The sequence below is a fragment of the Plodia interpunctella genome, chromosome 7, assembly GCF_027563975.2.
Source record: "Plodia interpunctella isolate USDA-ARS_2022_Savannah chromosome 7, ilPloInte3.2, whole genome shotgun sequence".
Taxonomy (NCBI): domain Eukaryota; kingdom Metazoa; phylum Arthropoda; class Insecta; order Lepidoptera; family Pyralidae; genus Plodia; species Plodia interpunctella.
In genome coordinates, this window is record NC_071300.1 from 4,916,853 (window position 1) to 4,935,670 (window position 18,818).

Here is an 18,818-nt window from a genome sequence, read left to right on the forward strand (position 1 = left end):
ATGTGGCGACCTTTCTTGAAGCGAACGCCGCCATGAAATTTGGACAAAAGTAAAATCAGATTTGCAATGTTTAAGATAGTTTTTTCATAAGGTTCTATAATGTTTTACACAACCAAGCAGCAAACAGACATGTGACCCATCTGATGGGAAGTGGTCACCGCAACCATATAGTTTAGAATAACCAATTATTTATTTTTTTATTTATTTTACATGATCAGCATCGTTGATTTTCAGTTGAGGTTTAAAGTATTGGGAGTTGCTGGTGTGTGCAATGGATTGGCGCCCTAAAAATTGTACATGTTGTTGAAGGCAAAATACAGTTATCACCCATTAAATGAACATCGTTGTTTGCCGAGTGTTAATAAATTGTTTATAATAGTTTGACAAATGTAAACTCGAACAATAAATTGGCAAACAAACGAGAAGTTTCCTTCGTTAGTAAACTTTCTTCAAACGCCCTAAGCCCAATTGTAAACAAATTTTAGAGTGCTCACTTCAAATCAATTTTAGAATTATTTTCAGTGTGAGTCGCAAATATTTAGGTTCTTATATTGGAGATCGTGCAAACGGGAGAAGAAAAAGTAGGACAGTAGACTCTGAGCTTCGACGCTCAATGGCAGATAGAAACCGGGAAAATTAGAGGAATGAAGATGTTAAGATGAGAGAGAGATTTGAGGTAGATTTAGTATATAAAATATGGGCCGTAATTTCTAATGCCAGACTCATGACCGTGTCTATCCGAATATAGCCCGATTAAAGATTTATTAATATTTCTTAATTAACATACATTTCAACATACATCAGATAGTGAAGTCGTAGGTATGTATAAATATAAATAAGCTGAGTTACCTACGTATTTCGGAGATTATCGTTATAACCTGATGCATCTTCACATACTTAGATACAAATGTAACAAGATAATAAAACGATACGCGATGCGACAATACCCATAAAAGGTATGTCTTTAATTTTATGTACAGCCAATATTTTGATGTTGGCCGCTATATGCTGTGTAGCCAGCCACCTCTTTCTCCGCTCCTGTTACTCAGGTCTAAATATAAATTTACTTTTTGGCGCCTTACCATTGGCCACCCATAATATCTGGTCGCCTTAGGCACGTGTCTACAGAGTCGATGGCTATAATTTTACGTAACTATATGCACAGCGTTTCAATGAAAGATTTTTGAAGGAAAATTCAAATACTCATGCAACCGACAGATCTATGGTGAATCTTCGTGATATTTGTCAAAGGCTCAAGAGTTGCTCCAAATACTAAAGTCAAAAGACCTTTATGGCGGCTGGCACTTTAATGCCATTGTTCGAGTACACACTTACAAAACAACGGCAATAATGGCGTATGTGCCGGGCGCCATAAGGTCCCTTTTGATTTGGATGACCACAAAAAGTGCTACAAAATCAAGATACGACTTACTCACATGCACACTACACACGACACGACAGCTTCATACAATTTGAAATTCATTACTAGTGAAAGCGCGCGTGTTCTAAATTTATGATTATGATTTAGGAGACTTGAATTAAATCTGACACCAGTGTAAGCAGTAAACACACTCGAAAAGAAAGAAATAATCTATGATTAATATTTATTCATAAAAAACATTCTAAAGCGGAGTTGTACTTCAAAATAGATACCATTTACAAAGGAAGTCGAGCGTCGTTCTCACATAATAAATTAACATGACACGAATAGCTGTTTAAATGTCACCTAAACTTAAATTGTCATAAGTTAGAGAAAGACATTTACAGATTTATTAGTAATTTTGGAAGTAGTTGTTAAATTTCACGACATTTAAATTTAGTGAAAATCTTAGTAAACTTAAATACCCTGGGTTTTTCTCAATAGCATAGGTACATGTACTGAAGTTTACTATTAACCAGCATCCCATCCCGGTTTCGCTCAAAATACCATAATAAATTATACCTACACCTAAATCTTCCTCTTGAATACATCTATTAAAAAAACATCAAAATCCGTTGCGTGATTGTACAGATATAAGCGTACATAGGGACAGATAGAGAACGGGAACCAACTTTCATTTTATACTATGTAGTGATAAAACGTAAGGAGACGACGGCGTGCGATATACATATTGGTAACTAAAATAACAATAATATTTTGAGACAATAAAATATTTGCTAGCGAAATTCTTGAAGGGGTCTTGCATTTATTTAGGTACGTTAATTACAAGGGAGGGCCGCTTTTAATACCCAAGGGTCATGTGACAAATAACTGCAGAGATTTTTGCTAAAGAAGAATTTACAATAAAGTAAGGCATTTTACGTGTTGATGACACAGTTCATTTTTAAGTCTTTTTTGTGTAAGTTTATGTAAGATATAATTTCGTAAAGTTACAACTCGGTTGCTCCAGTCAACTTTGACGTTAACTGTAACCTGCGCAAAACGACGGCGCGCAGGTTAAAGTTAACGTTAACTTCTCTTGCGGAATAGACAGAGCCAAAAGTCCGAAATTCGAAAGACACGTTGAGAAGATGGAACTCACTCTCACACTCACTTGGTGATGGAAATGTGATTTTGAAAATAGTGACCAATTCTAAAAAAGTTATAGTAACTATCTCTATAAATAAATTAATTAAAATATCAATATAATAATATTCTTTTAAATAACTCTTCAATAGACGTGACTCCTAAATAGACTTAAATGAATACCTACTTCTATTTCAATAAAATTCAGATGCTACGGTTATTGGGGATGATTAAAAAGGTATTTTAAATAAATTTCTTAAGATCCTCTGTGTCAAGAATGACTGACTTTTAATATTGACTGAATTTCAATTGGCAGTTATTAGATAATTATCCTAGTACGAAATTATTAACATGGACAAGGTGACATTTAATGCCTAATAAGTTACCAGACATCTTTGAAAAACAATACGAACTAAGATATGAAACTACTACATTAAACTGTTGAGACGCCGAAGTATATTTCATGGAATTAAATACGAATAAAAATGGATGTGTCAAAGAGGACAAAAATCTTTTGGGATTACATCCTTGGTAGAATATTTTATGTCCTCTATGCAACAGTGAAGTTTTTTGTTACCCATTCACGCTATTTCAACTCAGCTAATATTTTATTTATTGATACTTTTATTGCACAATATAAAAGTTAACAATAGTATTATCTTCTTGAAATTTCATGAAGATATCTTTAAATAGGAGTATGAAAGAGAATATACGGTACGAGTACGGAGAAACCTTTCATGTTCGGTTAAATGTATATTGAAGCCGCGGGCGCACGTCAGGTATATAACATAATAAATTATTCTACCTATTGCTGCATTCATTGCACATAGCGGACCCTGGGCTCCAACGCAAGAGAGAGAATACTTGAAGAATGCTTCTTGTATAAAAAAACAAACAAAAATAGTATTTCCAGTCGTTTTATTATTGTGGTTTCTGTAGTATATTCCTATCTCGGTGAAAACATAAAGTCTTGTATGAAATATTCATAAGAGCTTAATTCGCTCACTAAAATGAAATCTAGTGAGATTCGACTCGACATGTCTCTGCGGTTACCGACTCAATTGAAACTGAGGACTTATTAGAAACCAGATGAATGAAAATAAGAAATACGACAGCTCAAGTATAAGAAAGGTTCATAAATACATACTAACTTATTTGTTTTTGTTTCTGTAAATATATTTTTATATCAAAAAATAAATGCCAATTAACCTGAAAATCTGCGACCCGTGAAAAATTTAACCCATATTAAAGTATCAGTAAAATCCCTCTATTCGTTCTAAAAATAAATTATGCAACTGTGTCGAACAAAATTGAGTTTATCAGCTGCTGTGTTCAATCTGGACTAAGCTAGTGCCCGTCGATATCGCAAGAACATCCATGTCAACTAGCGTCCGCTGTTGGAAAACTTTTCTCGGTACGAGGTCTATCTAGTTAAATATTTAGCAGCTTTTAATATATTCAATTTATCGCTAGAATAAGATATAACAATGTATTCTGCGTTCACTTTAAGGCTGGGTTACACCATCAACTTTGATGTTAACTTTAACTGAGCAGAAAAATGCAAAGTACGCCGCATTTTGTCTAAATATTAGCGGCGCGCCAAATTTATAATAAACGTCAAATTTAACGGTGAAACTCGCCCTAAATTGAGAAAAGACAACATGCCATAGTATATAACCTTTGTCTTATTAGTACGAGGGTAGATTAAAATAAAAAGCGGGCAAGTGCGAGGTAAAAAAATCGACATATTAGATCTCATTCAAACCAATTTTCGGTGGAAGTTGATATAGTAATGTATATAATTTTTTGAGTAATGAAGAAATGTATGTAATTTTTTTGAGTTTTATCATTCTCTTATTTTACCACTTTGGAAGTGTCTCTCGCGCAAACTATTCAGTTTAGAAAAAAATAGATATTAGAAACCTCCATATCATTTTTGAAGACCTATCCCTAGATACACCACACGTATGAGATTGATAAATACAATTGTAATTTTTTTTTTAGTTTCAGTTCTTTATTTAAAATTATTTTTTACATTCGCGCTACAGTTTGCCTAACTTAAGCGTGCGTATCGACTTAAAGCCAATAATCAAATGTACTCATAACACGTATACTCGTACTGCTCATCCTCAACCATTTTCCGTTTCAATTCAAACGCACACAGTTTCCTGTGGTCACTTGCAATTGCAATGACCATATACAAATCTAGTTTATTTTAAATAAACATGTAAATGTAAGGCCAAAATCTTCTCTGTTCCTATCCATACACAAATATTTTATAAAATACGTCCAGCTGGTTTGGCATAACTAAGTAACAAACATCCCCACTTTCAAACTTATAATTCACTGGAGTCACAGAGTCCACGCGAATGAAGTCACGAGCTAGTACGAAATCTGTGAAATCGATTTTCACTTGACCGGTTTATAATAATAATAGTAGAAGCACAACCAGTCACGTGTTTGTCGTAATTTATGATATGGATTATACTTGACCTGTTTTTGAAGGCTCCTGAGGCCCACTCGAACCATCCACCCTGGCTAATTTTAAGGGTTCGCAAATTCAAGGGATGTCCCGACCTTTAATCATAGTTTTGGGTAAAATAATCGTGTTTACATCTTTCACTTTGGTTTTCCATTTCAGTTGATTACGGGCAAGCCGAAAGTTTTATTCGTTAAAATTCATAAAAGTTAATGCCAAACACATGATAAACTAAAATATATACACAACGTTATAAATTGTAATTATGCAAGTGACTGATATTTCTTAGTTATCTAGTTACATAATTAGATCACACTTAACACAATAAGCTGATACTTTTTAAACCAAAAGGTTAAAGTGAAATAAGCCTGGTACACAGCTTGAAATAAACAAAGATTTAATAATATATTTTTGTTATAGTACAGTGTATTTTTAAGCAGGAGGATAGTACTATGACAAGCTAAAAATAATAATAAACTCAAATAAAGCACACGCAATATAATAAGTTATCTAGATCTAAACAGCATACTTTAGAATCGTATTCAGCGAAATCTCCCTTGAGTAATGCGGGTTAGACCCATTTCCGCAAATAAATCCCTCTTTCAAAATAAATAACCGCTTACCATGCTCGTGGCGGCCGATTAAGGGACCGTTGTCGAACTTGTTAAATGTGCTTATTTTATCACCATACATGGCGGCCATTATTATAATTAAGCGGGTAAATGAGAATAATTTAGTGCAATATAATTGGATTGAGAATACAGATAATGAATTAATAAATAAATATAAATATATGTATTTGTACTTTTATCAAATATCAATAAAGTGTACCTATTGTGGTTTCATAAAACGTTTTGTAGGCGATTGATTTAGGTATTTCTTACTTAGTTTTCCACGTGTGATATTTAACATTTTTTAAATATACATTTTTGTTATACTACAGAGCAAGGAAACAGACATGCCGCTCACCTGATGGGAAGTGGTTACCGCAGACGCAGGCCCATGAAATATTAATTTTTAATTTACAAATTCCAAGCAACTCAACTAATTTTCAAACTGTCCGTTGTAAATTTTCTATCCAGGGCGTCCAAGGCGGTTCGACTTGGATAGATAGATCGTCTTGGATAGTGACGTGTGGAAAAGTAAGGGGTTCCTTAACCGTCCTTGGGATCATGTCTCACAAGCTAATAAAAAGAGTCTTATCTTTACATATTAAAAAACAAATCTTCTGCCGCGCCGCCTGTTCGCGATAAACATGGAAACTACGCCACTGATTTTCATATGATTTTCACAAGTAGATAGTGTGATTCATGTATAAGGTTTAGCTGTATAATTTATTATGTGTTCACACGAGCAAAGCCGGGATGGGCCGCTAGTTGTAATACAGTTTGTCCTTAAAATTCTAAATCGTCTCGACCTATCGTGACACAGGCACACGCGTTCCAATAAATTAGTAGGCGTCAGTCGGTAAATATCAGCACTGGTAATTGTGCTGAACGTCAGATCCCGATGTTCGTTACGTCCCAGTGTTGCCTGAATACAAATGAATCCATTACCAGAAAGTGGAGAGATCGCTGGTCGACAACAATATCACGTTCGTCCGTGTATGCTGCTTTCTCGAGTGCTAATAGGAAATTATTCTGTTACATGAGCTTATATTGTATTAGAGTATATTAGTGTTATTGATGTAATGTGGCGTGTTGTTCCGTCCTAGAATAGGACCACTGTATAACCTCTCGTAGAATTTGTACAAGGCGACTAAGGGACACATAGCCTATGCAGCTGACAGACAACAATAGCATTCACGGACGTCAGGCAGACGACCGTAAAGTCACAGCTGAAGAAGCTTGTAGATCAAAATTCCGAGCTTCGTGGCTTCACATCCCTGTACGCCTTTGTAAGTCTTTGTGTCTACAATACACTAACAAGACCAAAAATAATTTTTGTTTAAAACTTTATAATTTTTTCGTCCTTCATTTAAAACAATGTTTATTGTTTTAACATTTAAATGTTTATTGTGTAAACATTTAGTATGATTTCAACTTTAACGAAAGAAACGGAAACTGAATATAGCCAGTTCGTTTAAATCCTTCGCATTTATTAATAACTGCACGTTTTTTATGGAACTAGATTTCATGAAAAATTATTCGATCTGAAATTCTCGGAACTGAGAAAATACACTTCCAGACAAACAGATTGAAAACCCAACCATACTTATTATAAAGCCTCTTCAAAAGTTATTTTCATATTCACTCTGGCTATTATTATAATTTTTTTATACCTTCTCCAAACGGGTATTACATTTTGTTACTATAGGGCGGATTTCGATGAAATTTAGTACATAGGTAAAATATTTCTTGGTAAGATAGTACTACAATTAGAGTATATATAAATTAGTTTTTTTATATTATTTTTTTTAATTTTTGTTTTATTCATATATAAATTTTTGCAGGAGTATAGAGCATCCGAGTGCAGCATATTGTGCTAGATATTTAAAAAATAATTTAAACAACACTATCTAGTTTACAAGACGAAGACGAACTATACGAAGGATCTATTTAAGGTATAAAAGCACTAGGTAATTATAATGAATAACTAAATTATTACTACTAAATTATTTAGTTATTACACCTCAATGAAATAAATATTCATGATAAGGTTCGTATGTAATTCAATTTTTGTATACAAATTTTGCATTACTTTTATTATTCTTTTTTCATATATTTTTCTATAATTCTCTATGTTTGAAATAGAACATTTTACAATAAATAAAAGATAATTATTTCACATCCACTATCAGGCAATGCAGGTGTGTTCGTGCCAGTTATCTGACACGCAACTCGCAAAGTTGGAAGCTCCCGTCAAAAACATTACATAGCAAAACGCTATGGTTTGTTACCTGAAAAGATAAATGATATACCACATTAGAAACATAATATACTTTTACAATCAAATACAAAAATAATACAAACAGTTTTCAAAACAATTTATTAGTTTCATGGAACTATAGCAATCAGAACCCTTTCAATTTACTATTTCACGAAAACTATATTTTCATTGAATCATGATCATTTACAAAATACACATTTATTTAGTTTTACCGAAAACTCTCTTCTCTTATCTTCATAGTCGTATTCCTCATGGTTGAGGGTCAAGATCGTTACTCGTGAACGTGAAATGAAACACACAAGACTTTCTTAGCACTATTAATGGAGTGGTTTGCCATTGCCTTTTTACACACAAGTAGCACCGGATGCAAGTGGTTGACGATGTAAACTACTATACATGAGTCATATTGGTATACAAACTCATGCGGCACGAGTAGGATTCGAACCTATTCACAGACAGGATCGTAAGCTATCGTGTTCAGTCGTTCGGTTATCCTCGAAGCACCGTTGCGTTTGGATAATAGCATAGAAGTGTAGTATTGTCGTTCCATAGGTAGCTGTATCGATGCGCTCGCCGGGTAAGGCTATAAGTGTAAAGTAGGCAGTGAAAAACTGGGTGCACTTTGATTCGTTTAAAATTATTATTTCTAATTTCACTTCGTCAAACCTTATTGGCCTAAACTTACAACGCACAGTTATTATCTAGTCTAATAGATTTTTCTGCACTTTTACAATAAAGCCATTGTTAGCTACAATTTTAGAATCTCTAAGATATCCTAAAATCGTTTGGAATTCTTTAGACTTAATAGTAACCTAGTTAAATAACATTTGAGACAACATTTTCATATCAAAAATGTATGTATGTAATAATAATTTCGAAATGTACTACAACAGGTTAAAAACTCAATTCGGTCAGCAGGAGGTGCAGAGGGGCGCAGCCCTGCTGAAAAAATATTTTTTGAATCTCTTGGTTATAGAAATATAAAAATGGATTACGAATTTTATTATCGATACCTTTATACAAAATTGAATTTTCTCTTCATCAATGTACAACCCTACAGAATAGGGAGGTTAGAGGTTATTCTGGAATTAACCCCTTTCCATACTTGTTGAATACGTTTACTCAGTTAGATTAAACGAAAACATTTAGAAAGGAAACGAACCGGTGGTTTAATACAACTAGTGTCCGTTTGGGAAAATAAATTGCTTTCATTCTTCCTATGTGTTTTCTTATCTATCACCAAAGTAACATATTCAGCAAAATATTCGTTTTAATATTAATTTTCGTTTGATCGCTAATCTTTGGAACTACCAAAGTCTGACAGTCTTACTGACTGTCTCAAAAGTTGTTTCAAATATATCCTTTTAGATCAATCGGGAAAATAGACCGATTGTTCCGAAGGGCTTTAAGTGTATGCCATGATGCCTTGTGGCTAGTGACAGAAAGTGTTTCCTTTATTTATATTGCGTAATAGAAGGCAAATTTTTACAACAAGTGCATCTATATCGGGCAAAGTGCAAATTCTTCACAATATTTTGTTTTATCGAAGACATCACTGATGTTAATAACTTTGAAATTCAGTTTTTTTTTTTTTTTGAAATTTTGGTGCTATTTATGAGTAGGGCTCAAGGCTATCTCATCATATCGAGTGTGTTATTACTTCACTGGTGTCAGATTTAATTCAAGTTGCCTAAAGGCATCTGACATGATTTTTGCGGCTAACTAAGCTAAGGCTAACTGGAATTCCGCAATTTACACGGAATTTAAGCAGCATAGCAGATAGGTAATGAAATCTAAAAGTAATACAAATATCTTCTGTTAATCGCTTTTAGGCAACAAATTTATTTACTGAAGAAAATAAAGAATATTTCAACTTTACTAAAAATATAATAGAGGCAACTAGTTCTCTCAATTGTTTTTAAAACAATACCATGATGTCAACAATTGTGAAGTGAATTGTGATGGGTTCTTGCTACTGACGTTATTCTGAGATCCAATTTTCAAGAAAACTCCATTTGGCAAAAATCCATTTAATACTTAGGTTTATTTCGTGTGATATGTCCTGCTTTATCCAGCCAATATCCCAGACCCTGTTGGTTTATAGTTAAAAAACTATTTTCTCTAAAGAACATATTTTCTTTACATTAAATGTGCGAGTGCCTACAAAAAATGGGAATATAATTTATAAAATAGACCATGTGTTCGCATAAAGGTTTATAGAAGAAAGTGTTTATCGTTTACCTTCTAGGCATCTACTTACGTACATTAGTGAAAGTTAGGTTGGCACCACAATCGAGTCAAGTGCCAAGAACACTCGCGGCAATGTGCAGACTCATCCTCGCCAATTACAAAGCCGCCCAGTTAATTAATCAACCATGGAATATATGACTACGAAGGAAAGGGCTAGGGTTCCCCTACCCAATATCTCTTAAAAAGGTAACTATTATTTTTCTCATTTTAATACAAACTGATATTATTATACTACTAATAAATATTTATTTTTTCTGTACTGTCAGGAATTTTTAAGTAGAATAAAATAGCAATTATCTACGCACAATTAGCTACTTCAATAATTGAAAATCAACTTACTGAAGAAATGATGTGATGACAATATGTTCAAGACATTTTCCTTCATATCTGTAGTGGTATTTCTGGCAACCGCTATAACAATGCATTGAAATACTAAACAAACGATGCCTTGTCACGTCTCAAATAGATAAGCGTATTCTAACCCCACTTACCAAACTGTCAATATTGCATAGCAATATCGAAGCACAAAACAGCAATACAATATTTTATTCTGTAACTACAAAAAAATTGGCGGGAAGCCAAAGTCGGCCATTTGCAACCCGGAGGCAGCGGACGGAAACATCATGCCTTCGATAACATTGTTTTGTCGTTGCTATCGTATATACAGACTGTCTAATCCGTGGACATGTTTGAATGTTGTTGTAGACTTAATAATACATTTCTTACGAATAAAATAGTTCTAATAATAATAACAAGGTGTTATATAACAGACACCTATCAACTATTAAATCGGTCAATAATATAAAAATAGTTGGAATTCGGGAGTGCAGCAGAAATACTTCGCTGCGCCAGAAATAGAGAGAGGAGATACAAGATTGACAACTAACCTTCGCTAGTCGGATTGGCACCAGATTAAATAACAACAATTTTGCGTTTTACTGCACCGGTTAATATTAACGTCAAAGTTGCCTGATGCAACTCATCCTTATAGTTTATGCTACAATCTCGTATAAAACAAGCTATTAAATTGATTTACAGTAACTCGTTAAATGTCAGAAATAAATGAACGTTATTATGTATACAGGTATAAGGGATCTAATAAACCCTCGTATGCGAAAACACTAGAAAACATTAGTTAAACGATACATTCTTGCCCAGATCTGCGCATCCGCATACTCGACAGGTTAGTTAATGTTTGTAAGTTCGTTAGATTAATTTTATCTGCCCCCAACTTTGAAGTTACACATTGGTGCAACACCAAAATTAGATTTAGATATTTACTGAACTGGATAAGTTACGAAAACCTACATCACCAATTTTTCGATATCTTAAATTCGTAACTTGCAACCATATTATTAAAACATATTTGCTCTAGTCGTCAGCCCAGAGGGATATGCAATGCAGTGGCTATTTGATGTAGCTGTCTTGATACATTACTAAACAGTCGATCCAATCCTGCATAAGCTTTGTTGCCTTCCTCCCCTAAGCTACTTTGTTTCAAAGTGAATGTTTGCTTGATACATATACGGTCCCGAGATATTGAATTAGTTTATTTGGCTATTCCTTCCGGTGGTTTGGATTTAAGAAGTAGACTAAAAAGCCTTGAAAAATAGGTAAAAAATAATAAAATGAGGTATAAAAAATATTACAATCAGTATTGCTGCAAATTTTAAAATGAAATAATTTATTCGTAATTTTGAATTATGAACTAATGTTGAAATTGAGCTATATTAATTTCATTCAAATTTCTACAAATGACATAAAAAAAGTGAACAACCCGTCATTGATCCGAATTTTATATTTTTATTCTGTCCGTAATAAAATTAAAACAAGAAATGAATCTGCATTTCCATGTGCATTTCAAGGAATGAAAATATTAAGAAACATATTCAATTTCATCCCTCATTTCGCTGGATTGGTCGCATCCCCGAGGCATGAGAACGGTCATATATTAACTAAGCCGTAGTCTGTATACAGAATCGTTTCGTTATTATGCAACATCTGCTGTGATATTCGCATAAATGTTTTGTTGTCGTCGAGTTATTATTAAATTCAACGAAGTTTTGGTCTAATATACATAGATTAATTCCAAATAATGACATAAAGTTTGTGTACCTCGTATGAAGAATTCAGTGAAGCTTGTTAGAATTAGCTGTTATATATATCACTTCATTGAAATAAAAGTTAGAGATCGAATGAATGAACAATGCGTAAAAGTGCCCACTTGAAAAACTGTAACGATTACGTGTATTACACGTGCTCTTCACAGACACCCACAATTTCATACAATAAACGCACACCAACGCGCAATAACACGCAAAACATTAGGTCGGTCCTACCCTTAAATCGATTAAGTTCTTATTTTAAACTATTATTGCTAATTGGGTCAGAAATGTCTAAAAAAGGATGAAGATAGAGTTAATAATGTTATTTTCTCTTTTACAGTTATAAAACTGTAAAAGTTAGGAATAGTTTCACATTTGATGAAATTTTATTTCTGTTTCGACAAGAGTTCTGGCTTAAGGATTTAAATTCGTTGAGCGAGATCAAGGCAAATAGCTTTATTTTGCATGAAATGCAATAAGCTCCGCTTATTTTATGCTATTTAGATTTAACGGATAAATATAATAATCTTGAAATAGCTACTTAATTTTCACGCAGTATTTTAAAATAACATTTCGATTTTTTCATATTTATCACAATAGTCCAATAGAATATAACGAATAAAATAACAATCTAATAGTATGTGTATTCCATAGATATTATTTATTTTATCTATGGTCTATTTCAACAGTCCAATAGAACTAATTTGTCGATCCTGTACAGATCCCGGTGATCAAAATTTAAAAGTTTTTTTTTTTGTTAAAATTAATCAACAATGACGCTTTCTCCAGGCTACATAAGTTTTTTTCTTTTGTAGCTCTACTACCATTGTTCGATGATGCAAAATCAAAATCAAATCATTTATTCAGAAATTAGGCCTTCACAGGCACTTTTTCACGTCATATTCTAAATTAACTGATGTTTACCAAAGCTACAAACTACTAGCATTTCGAAACGACCACTGCTGAGAAGAAATGCCGAAAGAAACTCATTCAAACAGTGTTGGTCCCTATTATGCCAGAAGGGCTTACCATTTTTTAAGTATAAATTTATGTATAATTTTTTATCAGTAAGTACACAATAAAGTACATAGTCAAAAGGTATACTGAAACATATTATGCTTGTGATCAAGTGCTTAAGTATTATATATATATATATATATATATATATATATATATATATATATATATATATATATATATATATATATATAATTAACCAAACAAAAATAACTTTTAATAAAAGATCGAGCTGACCAGTTCCCCCGGCAGCACCCGTTCACGAGTTGACGTTGACGAGTCCATCCATCCGTCGATCCATCGCGAAGCTCAACCACAATAGAGGGAACCTCCCGACCCGATCCACGACACCGCTACCGGTTTAACCATTTGAGTGTGCATGACATACTCGATCTCCATAATCTAACATAATAGATACCTATGTTACTTTCAGACACTTGAAGATCACAAATCACGTATATGTTTTACAAGTAAATGTCAAAATATATGTAATAAACATGTCAAGAAAATATATAAATAATAATAAAAAAGTAAGATCAAGTGTGAGAGGTGGAAGTTTTAGGAAGGGTCCAAGGTTTTTTATCATTTAAATAGTCGCTAATCGTGTAATAAGCATTAGCCATTAAAGCATTTTTAATATATGATTTAAATTTAGGCATTGGCAAGTTAATAGCCTCTACAGGGAGTTTATTGAACAATTTTACACTTTGACCCACGAAAGACCGCCTAATCATACATCAGCACATCAGCACAATCATGATGCAGCTACATCATGCACTCAACCTTAGGCCACAATGATCGATTCATCATTATTAATCTTGCACCGGTCGTATTATTGAATTAATGAACACCTTTAATATGAAAAATTGGCACTATAGTTATCACATTAAAAATTACTACATTAGCCAACAAGCGGATTGACGGCAGTTATAAAACGACAACCAAATCTTTAAAATTTTAAGGATTTTTTTAACGGACCCCAGATCACAGCCACGAATGCAAACGAAAACACACTCACATGAGAGGGAATATAAAATTTTGCGAAACATAAACATGTCCCGATATAAATTACAGCTTTTATTAAGCTTTGCGTGCATCAATTTGCGTTTATCACCGAAACAATACTTCTGTTTAATGGCGCTACTTAAAATCTACCATAAACAATGTCTGAGGAAAACAGAATGAACATCTTGTTATGTTATCACTGCGGTGTCGGAATTCAGCGGTCTCTTGGTTCTGCTGCGGAAATAACAATGGACAATATCGTTAAAATTTACCACATAATAAACAATAATAATGAACAATAAATCATTGCAAATTCATATTAAATAGCATTTTAAATAAATTCAGATAATATATTTTTAAAACATTACGTACTCAAATATGGACTAGTTACTGGGAAAATTACAGTCAATTTTGACCTTAACTTTAACCTGCGCGCCGCCGTCGTTTAGATGAATTGCCATGCTTTGCATTTTTTGCGCAGGTTAAAGTTAACGTCAAAATTGACTGGAGCAATCCATCACATATTGATGTAAAAATTTTACTTAAAACTAAGTTTACTCTGCCAAAGTCCATAGGCCTCCAAAGGCGTGAATTGACAAATCCCAATAAAAGCAATAGACAAACTGATATTTAAAAAATAGGTACCTATTTAAATCAGAAATTTTAATTAACTTGAACAATAGAAGAAATACAATTTTCTTACCGACAAAGAGAGCTTATATGTAATAGCGAAGCTAATAAATCGGTCGCTTAGATCTTTATTGGGTCCGATTGAGAAACAATGGTGCTACACGAACATAAAATAACATTTTCCGGGTCGACTGGAAATATTTGCAGCATATGGGAGTAATTTTGTGGTATAATACATGTACTATTGCTATGTGCTCGGAATTTTGTTCTCTATAAGTTTTTTTAAATGTGCAATTACGGCAGAAAGGGATGTGTTACCGATGAAAATTCGTATTTGTGTCAAAACCATTAGGTATGTTTATCTTTATTACGTCTAGTCAAGAGCTCGGTAAAACATATAAGTTATAAAATAAATATATATTTTCGTGTAAATGCTTGTTTTGATTGCTATAAGCCTTAATCGAAAAATTAATTCCTCGAAATATAATTATTTTTCAGAATAAAAGCAGTGGTACTGAACGTGTAATTTGTGACTATAATTTAATGGTGAAGAATAAATAAATGGACAGCCCTCAACATATATTTCACTATAATCATAATTCTGGGTCTTTCAAATAAACATGGCAATGGAAAACATTGGAATAAATATTTATAACCGCAATCTCACATTATTTTAAAACTAATGTTAGTTCACTTAGATTTATTTACATAACGACAAACCAGAAAGCAGATCGTCGACGAAGATTTTTGAAGAAAAATGTAAAAAGAGAAACAGCCGTGACAGAGTGCCATAAATGAAACCTTATTCCCGCTAATCTTAACTCGTAAAACGGAGATAACACTAAAATCTTACAAAAAATTACAAAAGTCCTTCTCTCTAGGTATATTTCAAGCTATTATCCTTGAGTGTGTAGTTCTGGTGTCAACACCTTTACGACCAGGTAGACAGAGGTTGTAAAGTCTCATTTTAATGTTCACGTTGATATTACAACAGATTCACACGCCAACGTACAACATAATTTCGGTGTTCCGTTATTACTTTTTAGAACTTCAAGGGTTTGTTGTATTTAATTGCGTGAACACTTTTCAGGTATGTTCGTACTTACATCTCGTATGTACGTACGTCTCGTCTCCTTCTCTTTAGGTTGATTCTCATAACTCTTCCCAATGTCCCTGCCCCATATAATCCAGAACAATCCTTCTAGAATTGGGAACTTCCAATAAAGTAATTTTTGTCATCTTTAGATTTGGATAAATACGCGAGTAATAACATCATACTAATATTATAAATGCGAAAGTTTGCAAGTATGTGTGTATGTATGTTTGTTGCTCTTTCACGCCAAATCTACTAGACCGATTGTTATGAAATTTGGTACACGGGTAGAATATAAGCTGGAAATTCCCATGAGAGCAAAGCCCCGGTGCACAGCTAGTTATTATATAAGGATAATTTAAGCGAATCTCATCTTATAATTACATAAATATTCAATTTGTTATTATTTATTACCACATTCAAGCTATTAGATTTCAATGTAGGGTAAAAGTAATAAATATTTCTTTTTTCTATGGTAAAAGTCCTTAGATATCTTTAATTATCCTAACTTGAACTTTTAAGAACCTGTATACAAGGTTCCAAGAAACACGGTGCCCTTTTATCTCATTGTTGACAGTGTGTGTAAGTATATTTAGTGGGCAATATACAAGGTGAATTATTTTCGTACCACAAAATAAAATGCTTAGATTCCTCCAACCAATGTACTTATTTAATATGTGAACATGAATAAAACAATAAAAAATATATCAACTGAGAGGGTCGGGTATTTTTTTCTTTTTACTAATCTATGAGGCAGCTCAAATGATTTAATGTTTGAATTCTGATTCCGATTTCCATCTATCTATAAATCAGTGTATGATACAATATCATCTATCATATGTAGTTTGCCGTCAATTATATTATGCCACATGAACAAGCCTCGGTAATTGCCGTAGAGCTATCGTAGCTAGTGCTACGATCGTGTCTACAAAAGCCTACGAAGCTACGCGTCTGTTCAGTCTAAATAATCCGTTAAAAAATCCTATTAAAGAATCCCGAACGCAACCGGGAACATGCAGAGATGAGAGATTGCATACAAAATGTAATTTTGTAGCGAAAGTTTTCTCAACCTGCCAAAACAACGTATGTAAAATTATATGAACAGAATGCCTGCCTATATAATTTTATTTATATAAGTTATTTCAACAAGTTGTAAATCATTTGAGTACCTCTACCACACTAAACGGAAAAGTACTTCGTGAACAAAATAAATATATCCAACGAAAACTGAAATACAAAGTGCCTAAAATTTGAAAGTTCCAAGTAGAAAGAGAATATAACGATTTAAAGAATTATTATCGTAACAGGTTTTCTCAAATGTGTCTATATTTTCAATTGTTTTCCTTTAATTATAAATGTATCTTCTTTGTAAAGAACCATGAAATATACGATATTTTCGCCAGATTATCTTTAATGTACAGACTTGCGCGTTTCATATTTAACATTAACATCTCCGAGAGTGTAGCATAGTTCGTTATCAGTTGTCATACATCGTCGTATTTCTCATGGCTCATTAGCCACGTGGTCATTAAGTGGAATGAAACACACGCCATATACTATCTTGGCAATATTAATGGAATGATTTGCCTTTACTTTCTCCATTTCATAACTTAGATACCTAATAAATCATTAAGTAGAGTGCAGGTTTCCTCAGGATGTGTTTCGTATTTAAATAACCAAACACGACTATATAATACTAATTGATCAATTTCAATTTACTGTTTTAATTAAAATATATTTTGTGACTTATTTAATATCATAAGACATAACTATATCGTATTATTGATCTTTGACATTTATAAAACTTTTTTATATTTGTTGTAGTGAAATAGTCGTCTATTCGGATCCTGTCCAGATCAATTAGGCAATAGCAACATCTTAAGCACATTTTACAAAATATTGTCATCAATTTCGTATGTTTTAGTAATCTGTCTAACGGGTCCTCTTTGAAACACAGCGGCGTTAATGTGAATGTACATTACAGTGTCCTATATAGTCTGATACATTTGGTATTTTCGGATCGTATCGCATCGCGCAGCTTTTACTCAAAAAGGACGCGGGGTGATATTAATTTATCAATAAATGCTTTTCATTATTTGTGGAAATTAGGGTGGATTGCTCCAGTCGACTTTGATGATTTGTGTAAATCAATCATGCAGCCTCACTAATAAATAAATATATTAGGACAAATCACACAGATTGAGTTAGCCCCAAAGTATGTTTGAGACTTGTGTTATGGGATAGTAACTCAACGACACTATATTTTATAACAAATACATATATAGATAAACATCCAAGACCCGAGTCAATCAGAAAAAGATCATTTTCCATCATAACCCGACCGGGGATCGAATCCGGGACCTCTCGGTTCAGAGGCAAGCACTTTACCACTGCGCCACCGAGCTCGTCAATACATCTGTCTTGTTTATTTATACATCTATAGTTTATGGAATAGGAGTGGGTGAGTGACTGGGTGTAACCCACTCTTAGGGCGACTTACATCTTACTGGTATTCTTTAATTAAAATAAAATTTCGTAACAACTGTTTGAGTTGTCTGAAAATTCTCATCCAATAACCTGTAACATGCAGTGATTGAACATCAAATTGATTTTCATAGAGCCGGGCGCTACGTTTTGATTATATCAAAATTGCGACTCTCTATTCTGCATCTTTATGCCTTGTACATAGGGCTCAAATTGATCGGGAATGTCTATTCTAGGTTGACTAGGATTCACCAAGAGTGTCTATTCTAGATTCGGTTGAATCAGAGCAAACATTCCACTTTTAGTATTAGCGATCGGTAAATTGTGATATATGTCCTACATTGAAGTAAAATTATAAAA

At 33.2% G+C, this 18,818-nt stretch overlaps 1 long non-coding RNA gene across 1 annotated transcript in view; it reads right to left on the reverse strand.

Annotated features, from left to right (window-relative positions):
- Positions 1 to 7,679: 7,679 nt before the first annotated feature.
- LOC135309750 (uncharacterized) overlaps positions 7,680 to 18,818 on the reverse strand; it is a 70,917-nt gene continuing 59,778 nt past the window's right edge. The window contains exon 3 of the long non-coding RNA XR_010369942.1: positions 7,680 to 7,884. This is a non-coding gene — a long non-coding RNA (uncharacterized LOC135309750). The remainder of the gene's footprint in view (positions 7,885 to 18,818) is intronic.